This window comes from Osmia bicornis, chromosome 5 (assembly GCF_907164935.1).
Source record: "Osmia bicornis bicornis chromosome 5, iOsmBic2.1, whole genome shotgun sequence".
NCBI classification, from domain to species: domain Eukaryota; kingdom Metazoa; phylum Arthropoda; class Insecta; order Hymenoptera; family Megachilidae; genus Osmia; species Osmia bicornis.
Window position 1 is genome coordinate 6,929,816 of NC_060220.1, and position 13,463 is coordinate 6,943,278.

The window sequence follows — 13,463 nt, forward strand, 5'->3', positions numbered from 1 at the left end:
GGCACCAATTCAACGGGGATCGTTTTCAACAGACGGAAACGAGCATTCGGATGATGAATATCGCTGCTCTCTGCACGCGACGGCTAAGAGGAATTTACCGGATCGAATACGATCGTGTCATGATATTTTCTGTTCACTCGCGAGGATAGTTGATCGGAATGGATATACGATCATAGAGATGGTGGTGCATAGAGAATTTCTCTGTACCTGTGTATTTTCGAATATTAATAAATGTATTGTGGATTGAAATCAATTAACGAGCATTACAGTTGATTTCATCTGAATCATTATTCTTAATTACGATTATTTCATTAAATACTTGAAATTATTGAAATCTTATTGAATGCAAATTTTAGATAAGAATCTATCGTGGGAATTTATTGCAGTTGGAATTTCAGTGGAGTACGACGATAGAACTGGTAGAACGTGGCACTCGATTTTGACGACCTCCATCTTGTGGTCTCGATGAAAACGATTCCGGGGTTACATAAATCGACATCGAATACCTTTCAGCCATATTACCTAATATCAGCCACCCTCGATACATTGAATTCTATTGAAACGATACTAGGGTGACATCAACTGGTCCCCTCGAAATCGTCACTGTTGGGTGCCACAATTCGGTCCGTTATTGTAACCTCTCGTGACACCAATGTCTAGCATTCAGATACGTTATTCGACTGCTACGACGATCCTGCTTTCGTGGTTCCACGAGGTTTTATAAGGGTTATCGATGTAACACTATTCCATAGTACCAGAGTTTCTGATATCAATTTCATCGCCTTATTATAACGGAACATCTACAATTCTATACGTATTACATTTCAACATAATTATTATAATTATTACTGAAATTTCACTGATACCTTGAATTTCACAATTAATCATAATTTTAGAGGGAGAAATCAGATACTTATATTTTGATCATCGTAGATTCGATTATTTTTATCAGCTAATTAAATTAATTCTTAAGGTAATTTAATTAGATTGATAATGAAACGTGGACAATGAAAATACAGGTATGTTTGCAAATGGAAGCACTGTACGCCGAAAGGGTTACAAGTCCTATATTCAAATAGGAACAGTGCTTCAAGTCATCAGAACATCGATGTAACTACACTAAAATAACAGGATTCCCATATTGTTGCTTACAACCCATTGTTACCAACTACATCACGCGAATCCTCGTTCGAATTCGTGTCATCGCAACGGTTCCCACTCGGTAACGTTTCGTTCAGTTCACTCCATAAGCATATCAAGTTCGTGATTATTATGCAAACGAGCCAGAAGACTGCGGACGCGGTAGAACGGGAGAGCGTAGAGAATGCTGTTATCGCGCACGTATGTCTTCGTGAGAGATGTAAACTCCCCATTTGCGTTGTGCTGCGTTAATGCGTTTCCGATACCAATCTGCTCCGTTTCCAGCACGTTTATTCGAATAAGCAGTCGCGTATCGAGCGACGAAAAAATTTACATTCTACCATCAAGAATTCCTGCTAATTTGAAATTTCAAATTTGAAATTTCAGTGACTAATGTTGGTGGCACAACTTTTATCGATTTCATTCATTATCCACTTGCCTATTGAATTGCTTCGATCGAAATTGATTTAACATTCGAACATTTTATTCGAGGATGTATACCGCATGAGGTCAAAGTGAAACAATCATCCAAACACACGAGGCGCGCAGAGTCTTGGAGCGCAGACAATAATAACGGTTTAATTGAATTACATCGACCGCAATAGTGGGACATGGGTCCAAAGGGACAAGTGCTTTTCATGAGACAAGGCCACCAGTGTCTAGTCCACCGTAATTATTGTCCCAAACTGTGCCACTCATGGGGCTTTCCGCGACGTGCTGAGTTAATACGCGCAACACGAAACGGTCAACGTTTTAATTAACACCGAAAGTCGCGAAACTTTTGCGGCAGAAAAATCGCGTGTCCACTCTCGAAGGTACGTTTAACGAACTCCTGTTTCCAAGCACGATAACGAGCTGAGTAATGAGTATCGTCGAAAGTGTGATTAATTACTACGACTGTATCAATTGATTAGTTTTATCGTATACCTTTTGCGAGATAGAATTAATGGCATTGCTGATTGTTTCAATTTGCAATCTTTACGAGACTTTATGCGATACGTTAATATGTACGACTTGAAACAGGGAAAATTATTCTTGACTTGTAAATTCAAATCTATGCAACAGCAAAATTCTTGTTACGTAGAGTCTGTTGGTCAGTTACCTTGAATGCAACGAGGAATAGTATTGGTTAAGAAGAGTGCAAATCATAACGGTTACGTTTGATAGGTTGCTCAAAGAGCTTTCCGTGAGACAAACCTGCCGGTGTCCACTAGTTTTGTCACGAACCGCTGTTACCCAAGGGGGTTGCAGAAGGATTAAGGGGTGACACGATGGACCGCACATTCCGCACATGTGCGACGTATCCGATCCTTTCACGTCGCTGTCACTGCTTTGATAAATCGGAATTAAAACGCATCCCTGTGCAGCGTCGGCTCACCCCTTTACGCTCGTGAGAGTAGCCATCTCGACGTGTACAATGTGCTCTGTCTGATACAAAAGAACCTTCTGCGGAACATGGAAGTTCAATAAAAATTGATTCGTGTCCTACCGAGTCTTCCCGATATTTGAATGCTATAGATTCTATAAAGGTAGACATTTTATAACGGTAAACTAAACATTGATTCTACTTTTTCGTTTTTATATTTTAAAGTTCCAAACTATTTTGCTTGCTATCATCACTATTCACTGACTGTCTAATGATACACCAATACTACTTTTTCCTTTTCGAAATTCAAAGACGATCCAAGTATTTCCCTCAAAAGGAACTCAATTTGTCACCACGTTCGTCCTTTCCTGTTAGTTCGACCGCACACGACGAAATTCTACTTGTCCGACCACCTATTTCCTTAATCCGTTTGGCTAACCAAACCCCGGTCTGTTCTACTTGTCTGACCACGCGCCGACTCGTTCTACTTGCTCGCGCCAACTGCGATTCATTTCTTTTCATAGGGCAGCAATCGAGTGAGAAAATGTTTGATAAAAACGTATAAATTGTATAAAGATTCACAGTCTATTATTAATAATAAGATAACCAGTGCTACCTCGTTCTCTCTTAATAAAAGGAAAATATCCGATAAAAGGAAACGTTCTACGATCGAGCCACGAAAATGGGGCTAGATAGATCCACGAAACTTAAAAGACAGGGTGTACCGCGAGATAGCGTTATCGAGAAACGTGAGCCACTAACGGCACAATATAATAGCGTATCTGGCACATAGTCGGCCAAACAGTTCGATGGAGGACGAGTCGTCAGGGAAGGCAGCCGAGTATATACGTCGTTTTGCAGCCGTCTAGTCGAGATACGTTCCTCCTCGTCCGTCGAAATCGTGTGCTCGCATACCAACTAGGGCGGTGGATGGAACGGAAAGCGTCATAGTTGCGAGTCAGTTTGTGCTGTGCAAGCGAGAAAAAGATTTTTACGAGTTGAAAAAGGTGTGAGCCGGTACGGGCCGTCCATTTCGAGTCGGTGTACGCGATCTTGAAAGTGGAACACACGCGTGAACGACAATTTGAATAACGTGCACACGTAGGTACTCGAAGCGGCTTTCGACCGAAAAAGTGAGCCACGAGAAAATCTGATATTCGGTTATCGGCCAGGGAAAACGAAGTTTTCGAAGCGTGAATGTGCACGGTACTTTCGATGCACAACCGAGATGGATTTAACTTCGCAGCTGGAACATAAAATTGACGAATACGCTCGGAAAAGTGCGCAATCCCTATGGCTTTGATTCGTTAAACGACAGATTTTCGGACTTTTAATTCCTTCACGAGATGCTTTATTATTTTCACGAATATTTATGTTGAATGAAATGATGGTTTTTATATCGAGAATTGGTTTTAGAATAAATTCTCCAACAATAATCGTATGGAATTCAGAGAATTCTTATCATATTACAGAAAAAGTAAATTCAAACATATGTTGTAACCTGCTCGACGATTCAATTCTTATACTTATTGTCCTACAAGTTTGTAGTAGATGATTCGATCGACCCGGAAATGATGATAGTTCAATTGAATATTCGAACGAGTGTACGATGCATAAGAAAAAGTATAGATTACAGGGGAAACGTTTAGACGTTTCTGTGCTTTTGGCAACCGACGCCTGCATGAATACTTGCATTTTTGGCCCACATCCAAGAAACATTATAATACCTTCCATCGTTACACCCTCGAAACATGTGTCACACATACTTCCAGCTCATTTATATAATGTCCCGTATAATCGAGCATTATGATTTCGCTACAATAGTATTTTAAATTCCTTAGTTACATTTATAAAGAAGATCTGTATTTCTATTTTCGCGGTTCAACGAAAACCATCTCCTCCTTATCAATGTTCTATTTAAGAAATCTTTTTCGGTCAAGGAGGATCTACTTTGCAAAACATCTTACGATTCATTTATCTTTAGCAGAGTACATATCGAACGATCGACCATTCTTATTAGAGAATCCGGTACAAGAGGTGCTCTTTCTTCAAATAAGTAGCAATTGTAAGTAATTAATTGACCGAAATTAATAATTGGAATGGCGTTTTGTAGACAATATTTCTAGGTGGTATTGTAAACCGATTAAGGATCGAAATTGAACGGGTAAAATGACTATAAGAGGGGCAAATACAACTCACAAAAATATAAGTCAAACTAGTAAACGCAACGTTCTGTCAATCTACTTTTTCCCTTGATACTCTTCGAAAATTGCACGCTAACCAATTTCCAAATTTTTCAATTTTTCTGGAACCCAATTCGGTCCGTGTCTCTTTACAGATTAAAATGGGTCACCGTGTTAGTTCCGTGAAACATGAACCGCGAAGTCTAAAACGCAATGAAACGTGCGGGAGCAGGAGGATGAGCATCGATTCTATCTGTTCCAAGTAAATACAGGATAGTTAAACAAGCAAATAGGCGAGACTGTGAAACTGGACAGAGTGGTTGCTGCATAAGTTCTCGTTATTCAATAGATCAAACTGCGTATTTGACGTGATTCAATTCCAAAGCAGCGACACGATGGAAATGAAAAAAATTTTTTTTTCTATGCAACTAGGATTTCTATTGAATAGACCCGACGAATTTCTGGCAAATGTTTGAATTTGACCGCCACGAGTGTGTTTTTCATTTCGTAAAATCAGCATCGATATAAAGCGTAGAAAACTCCTACGATATTGAACAAATCTGCGAAATTCTTTGAAAATCTTTTTTTTAAAAGAAAATTATATATGAAAATATTTCAGCTGTTAGGTGTTGAATAATTGAATGTTTGATGAATAATTAAAAAATTAATCGTCGTTCCTTATCACCAGTACGAATAATTAATTTAATTAAGCTACATGAAAACTCGTAGCAAAGTTAGCCTCCGTGTCAACAGTTAGAATCGTAGTATTAATTAAATTAAATTACACCAAGTATGCTATTACTTAGATTAAGATTAGACACGTTCTCCCGATGTTAAATTTGTTCCAAGTTACATTACCACATTTTTTTCAAGGAAATCATTTTAGTAAGTCTTGAAAAATTGCAGCAGACCACCGAGCTGGTTACACTTATCCCATCTCAAACAAACAATATTAATCCTCTCATCCCTGAATTAATTTACATTCATGAAAAAACAGGAGTGCAAGAGAAAATTTACAAGAGTACCACAAAATCATGTTTTTCATTCATTCGTCCATTTTTTCCAAATTCCACGATTATCATGCATGAAAAACAAGCAATTCAATGAGAATACACAACGGTGGTCACACAACCACAAGGCTGCACGAGAGATACATGAAATTAAAGTGAACGTACAACGGTCCTGCGGGTTTCATTATCAACAACACTCGAACGAATTAGCGTGTTCACGATTTGATAAGTGTATCCTTTGGTCGTGCGGGACAATTAAGGGATTCCTGGAATATTTCTTCTGGGAATACAGAGCGGTGGAACCGCAGATGGAATTCCTGTTACTCCTAAATGCTAAACTCTGATTGGACCTGTACTCGGCTGTATCGAGATTCCGAGTGTCAAGCTCACCTTGTAGCTACTGTAACGCGAAAATAACGTATTCACGAAAGGAATTCTGATGAAAAGACAGCGAAAATTGAATTTAGTATAGCGGTGGCCAGGATCGCCGTTACGTATAATGCTGTTTCAGCTGCGGCAACTTGATGCTAGAGGGTCCGGCGTTTATGTAACATTGCTCGTTTGCCACTGACCCCTGGCACACTCGCGAAATTTTCGCTATATTCGTTGCCGACTTACGCGGGCTCCGACATTTTCACTTTTCACCCTCGAATAATTGACTTTTACTGAAGCATCGTGTTACATGAAGTGATTAGTAACGAGTTACACCCTTAAAAAGAGGAAGAAATGAATTCAAAGCTGAAAGTAACTTGTTCTTCTCTTACAAGAACCTAGATTTCATGAAGAAAAAGCTGCAGAAATATCTTTGAGCGAATAAAATGTTGAATTTTAACTTCAGTTAAATATGTTTTTCTACACTTGAACCTTTAATCATTCAAGGTGTATAGAACCTCGGAATGTTTCCTGAAATGGATGGCAAAACGTTTGAAACATGCTGGAGGAAATGGGTAAACGGAGAAATTTAGGTAAAAGCCAAAGACTGTTGGAAAATAAACTAACTATTTTACAAGTCAAGTTTATAAAAGCGAAGCGTTGTTTATTAATACTGAAATTCTTTAATCACCATTGAGTTTGTCTACATTTAATTAAAAGCTGTTTAATCGTTTGCTTGTTCCTTGTATACTTTCGAGAACCATCAAGTTGGAAAAGTTAATACCTTCGAATTGATTTCGTATTTCTAATTTAAATATCGAAAACATTTATCCTTCAAAGATTCTACATTTTTAATTCAAAGAAATTCCTTTTCACAGAAATGTACCGATTTAATTTATTTTAAACATTGAAACATCTCAGCCCGCGTTTCACCTTCTTTTCCTGTTTTCATGGAAAACAAGCGATCCGTACACGTCGCTAGCCGTTACATTGCACAGTTACGGAGTCATGTAGAATTTAAAGTCTCAGACAGCGACAAGTGGCGGGCAAGTTTAAAATTAAGGTACCGTGGCCGTTGTGCACTCAGGAATTTAATAGCCTCGTGTAAGTACACACTTAGCTGTGTATTACGCCGAGCAGAGAGCTGCGGTGTGCAGCTGCAAAGTGTTGAAAGAGAGGAAGTAGTATTGTAATCACTTTACCGTAACATCGAAACACCGCAACGCCAACCGAGAGTTGATTTCTTACTAATTGCATTGTTCTATCTAACTTCGCTGTTCCCCTCGCTTACGCTCACACACTTTACGATACTTATAACATATTGTATTTCTTCCAATTTTCAAATAAATTGTAAAATGAAAAATTTAAATTTTTTAAAAATAAATATTTAAAATATTTCATGTTATACAGAAATTTGTTTTTGATGGTCTATGAATACGCTTTTCAGGAAACGTCGGACCATATACGCGGTTCTACTACTTAAAGCATACAGAGCTCGTCAGAGTTTGATTAACCAGCCGATTGTTTGGTTATCCTTATCAGTCGCCTCACGGCTCATTAGCCAGTGTCATTCACCATCTGTCTCTCTCTGTTGCTCATTAAATACCTGTCGTTTCCTTCAACGTCTACCTGCACTAGTCGCCCGAACTTCGGTCTACTTGTACTACTGCATATCGTCTGACAACGCACTGGTTCGTGCTACTAAATGTACAAGGGAATCGTCTCCAAGTTCCGGCATCCACCATACGTCTGACTAATCGACTTCCCATCCTCTTTACCACAATGTCGGAACATATATTGATTCATACTACTTCCTGCGAGAATGTCACTTCCATTAACCATTCTCGCATCTATTAAAACGGAGGATCTTTTTAATTACCTTTAATCTTTCTAAGGATGAAAAGTGGTCGAATAAATATAGATATGGAGGTGCTTGTTCGTAAGTAAATTCGTAAATAATTAAATAAATTGGTGATCACTGACACCATGAATTTAATTTAATTGACATCTTAATATTTAATATATTGAAATGATATTACTATTATTAATTTCTGAAAGTACCAAGTACAAAGTATAATTTGTCAAATAAAATGATGGTACTCTAAATAATTTATAATTATAGCATTAAATTCTGGTTACATTATGACTATGTAATAATGAGAAGAAATATGTAATTAACGGAGTGGAAAATGTGTAATTCACTTTCGGCTCGGAATAACTATCACGTGTAACAGACATAATTCCACCCGAAGTGGTTATCGTTGCATTACAACACGGTTATGAGCATCCATTATTAAAGTATCATTCTAATTCCATATTCAGTTGAATATAAGCACGAGTAACGCGTACGTTGTGCCAGGCTCGTGACGAATTGTCGGCAGCGAGTGGCATTAGAATTCCATGGCGGCGTAACGCAACACGACGCCCGGCGTCCCATGAATTTTATCCGGACGACAACGTTCTGTAGCGATACCACGACCGACGCGACGCGACGTGGCGCAAGAAATATCGCACGATCGTCGTCATGACACGAGTCAGGTAAATTCGTCATTGATCTCGAGCACGTTGCCGTTTAAGGTTTTCCGATCGCGTATCAAGGGTGTGGGCGGTGAAACGCACCGCAAGACGTTTTACACCCAGGACCAAGGGGATCTCTACGTGTTTCCACCCCTCTACCAGGGTGGAACATTTAAGGACAACATCGGTGCACGTACGCCAAAAACGAAAATTATGATCGCGCCTTGTGACAGGCGGAAGGAAATGGAATTTTCGCACCTGCAACCCATACAACGAGGAATGGCGAAGGGACGCTAATGCCATAGTCTCGTTTCTCATCCCCTGCCTCCAAGGAAAAAACGTTCAGTCACGTTCTCGTGAACATCGATCGGCCTGCGGTCACGAGGCATCGAAACCACGACTAGCTAACCGTTTCCTTACGTTTGACCAACCCTCTTCGAGGAGGAAAGAAACTACCCCTCTAAATTCGATAATTTATGAAATGATGAAAAGTCGGTTGTTTTATTGAGGAATGTCTTTTTGTTCTTAGTTTAAAATTTCTGACAAGTTAATATTAGTTCAGAAGGGTTATTTCACTTAAAACAGAACTCATATTTAATCTACGTTTGTATTAAACTATACAGTTCCACATTTGAAATTTAGAAAGGCTAGAACTGAAATAGACTGAACGCCACGGTTTTCTGTGACTGGTGACAACCTGGATATTACTTTCTCAGATCTCCTCCGCATATTTCCTACTCGGCGTGGTCGCCAAAGAAGGCGTTTCACGGTGAAAAGAAAAAGTAGCGTTCAAGTGAGAACTTTGTGTCCCCTACCATTCTTCCAACACGTTCGTTTTCGTTTCTTTTGTTCCATTTCGTCTCGTGACGGGCCACTTTTGCGATTAAACTTTAACTTGCTGGTCGGCCCTCTCTCCTGACCGACAGCTTCTTAAGCAAGTCCAAGAATGGAGTACTTGAAATAATTTCCCTCGAGGTTGCTCGTATATAAACGAATACGAGCGACCATTATTGCGGCAAGTGCTCTGATGAACGTTGCGTTAGAAATGCGTGGAACAAATTAAACCACAAAGGTGGTGGAATTGATTACTCAGGATCTCACCATTCGTTAAGCGTTTTTCTTTCTCCTAATTTCTTTTTGATGTAACAAATTTCAAAGTGATGTATATGTTAAGATCTCAATGATTTTTGGTAAAAATTTGAAAGTTTCATTAACAGAGTACCTGTTCTAAATTAACACCATCCTCAATTAAGATTTATTAACTATAGTAGACTTTACTGTAACCAACTTTAACAACTTCGAACAAGTTCCAACAACTTCACGAAACTTGAGCCAACTAACTTCAACTGACTCTTACAGACAAAGGAATTGATTTTCCGGTTTCATCTGATAAGTGTCTTTTCTTATTCAAAAACCTCTGATTATTTATGTAACATCAAAATTAATACTATCGTTTGAACTTCTATTTAAACATCAAAAAGTATAAGAAGTTTATTAATTTCTAGATTGTGAATAACCATTTCCTTTGATCAACATCCAATTTAATATGATTATATTTCCAGAAATTCTAACAATTTACAGAATATTGTTCCGAATGCTAGAAACATTCAACAGCAGGTTTACGCTCTTTTTCCGCTTGCGTCAATTTCATTCCGCGAGTTAATGAAATTTCACGAAGTTCGTGCTGCATTTAGCTGAAACCTGGTCATTATACGTTATTATACGAATGAAACGATTGAACGGTATTCTAGTAATCAAGGAAAATTGAGACGAGTTTCTAGACAAAATAAAACGGTACAATATGTATATCAGAAATGATTTTTCAAAAAAAATATTTTCCAAACGAATTGCATTAATTTTAATTAATAGAAAGCATAGCGTTACAACTTTGAAATCTCATCGACTACTATTGTGCCTTTTAACGTATCAAAGAATGCAATGATTTAAGCTCTTTCAATATTTCTTCAGGCTATTCTTCATATATATAGGAATCCTTTATTCCTGCATAATTTATGGGACTCAGTCAAAGAACAGCTAAGAAGCTCCATGAAATACCCCATGGTTTCCATTCATATCGAACACGATACATACATAACAATGGAGCTAATATCATCGAACGTTTCGGCTGCACAGATGTTCAATACCAATGGATTCTCGTGGTCTGACTTCTACGGGACAATTCTACTAGTTGCCGACTTAATCGGGCCAACTTGGACTCAAGGATAGACGGATGCATCGCGAAGGGGTTCGAGCGCATGAATTTCTTGCAGCTGGTTCATCCAACTTCCGGCATTTATACCGTACTCGATCAATAATGCATGACTGCCGCGTCGAGGCGTACCGTTGGCCAGACAAAAATGAAAAAACCCGGTTATTTCAACGCGAAAAAAAAACTCAGCGGATCGATTAATTTAATTGATCAGCCATGAATAACCGATGAAAAAGTACCTGGCCGCGAAAGAACGAGCAGAAACAAACAGCCTGTTCTCCTTTCAATTCGTCCGTTGAGAATAAAGCAATCGTGTAATGTTTATTCGTTGGCTACGATTTTAATTGGTACTAGAGTGAACCACGATGACCCAGTAAAATTACTCCGTTCAATAGAGATCGACGGTAAATTGGCGGAACTATCGGGGTGGATCGAAGTCCCGGAGAAATTCGTTTTTTCTTCTTTGTTCTCGCACCTCTGTCAATTTGTACACTTTTACAATTCGTTAACGGAACGTTTCTGTTCAGCCACGAGTCAAGGAGAAATACTATCAATCATAGTTTTCTTTTTATTTTTTCATTGATTGCTGACAATTTTGTATTCCTTTAATCTGTCGTAAGAATTATGTTTCTTTGATTATTTGATACTTGTCATTGGCTGGGCTTGGTCGTTAGAACAGTTTATACTTTACTCGGACCATTCGTCGACTTATTTCACTGAATATTAAGGGAAACTCATGGTTAGGAGCGCGCTGCTTTTAATGAAACTTTCTCAAGTTTATAGAAACGGGAAAGCTAGGTGCTCCAAGATACTTTTCGTAGCAAACCATGTTTAACTTTACTTCCCCCTTTTTACTTTGATTATGCAGTTTCTAGATGACATGCTCTACCTTTTACAGAAGTTCAAAATGTAAAGCAGCTGGCGATTACTTTGACTGCTATTGGTCAAAAGTTGTAATATTTTATTATGAAAAAAAGTATCGTTAAGAAATTGGTCATCTCTATTACATGATTCTATAAAATATAAAGAGTTTTCTCATTGATCCTTAACCATTAAACAGTAACGCCTGGGTCAATCGAGACTGAAACTTGCAAAATATATACATGAATATTAATTTAAAATTAAATGTATAATCTTTAAACGAAAGAATTTCATATATTGGAAAAATAATTTAAAAAGGAACAGTGTAAAATTTATTAAACAAGACTGATGCTCTTGAAATTTTCGAATCATAATTTTAAAAGCAGATTTCCTGTCTTTTGTATTTCTGTTTAATAAAGCATACCACTGGATGCAAACGACCGAGATTCACCATTATATCCTAAAATTCCCTTTATACCCTTATTAAATCCATACCAACAACGTTCATGGTTGATACATTTCCACCCTTGTCAATCGCACACACAAAAATCACTCGGATTAACGTTCCCTTTTTCCCGGTGAAAATTTCCATTTCCCTTCGAAGCCGGCAAACAATCAGTTAGATTTATTTTTGAAATAAAAGTATCGCGTCTCGTTGCCGTGCCGCACCGTCCATTAACCTCGCTACGTGTATAAACAATTTGCTCGGGCCACGGAAACGTAACAATGCCAGCTGGTTAATCACGTGAGTGCACCCGGTCTGTCCGTAAATTGACTATTGATTGATTAGTTTCTTCTGTTTGACGAAAACCGGTCGAGCCATTAAGCCACCTCTCGATTATTATTTAGATTGCGTGCCCTGGTCAATTTTTCCGATAACAAATTTCTATTCGTTATTACTTGTTTAATCCAGACTTTTTTCTTTTTCCCGCAGCGAACAGGTATTAAGGTAAATTTATATTAATAATTTTTCATGAATTCATCTACGCAACTTTCACTAATAACGTTCCACGGCGATTCGTTGCTGAACGTCACGATTTGAATTATTTCACGGTTTTTTAAGCATTAACTTGGATTACAGTAAACGAAACACCAACCGAGCGTAATAAATAATTCCTTCCCTTTGCTTTCGTTTCGTCGTTCTAGCTGCTCTCCACGTTCTACAAAGCACCAGGTGTAAGCGGCAGAACCGGGCGTTGTTACTTCCATATTAAAAGGATTAATGCAGTTAGGGATCTACCGGTTCCCGTCGAAACACGCCTCGTATATTCGCTGAAGAGAAAATTACGGCGGAGGGATACGCGAATTTACGTCCGTCGCGTTTCTACGTGTAATTTATAAGTAACAGACTTTTCGAGGGGGCCCAAGTTTCCATTGGCAATCTTTAAACTGGATGATGCTGGAAAACGATTTCAAACGATTTTACCGACACGATAATGAATTTTAAATGAAACAATGGAGAGATAGATCGGAATGCATAATGTAATTTGTACCGAATAATATTTAAAAAGGCAGTCAGACGTTTTTCACGAGTTGAGAAATAAAATTCATTCGGTGAAACTTTTTAAGAGCACATCAAAATTAATTGCAATTACGTTTATTCAAAGTAAGCGTGATTTTCTCTAGTGTATACTCTCCTATTTTCACAAGAGATGTTTAACATAATTTTCATTCTCTTTGATGTAATTTTATACTCAAGAGAATTAATTACATGATTAAAGTACCCCGAACCAGGGCTTTACTTTATATGTGTTTTTGTCTTTATTTATTCATATCATATATACGTAGAAATATTAGCACAATTA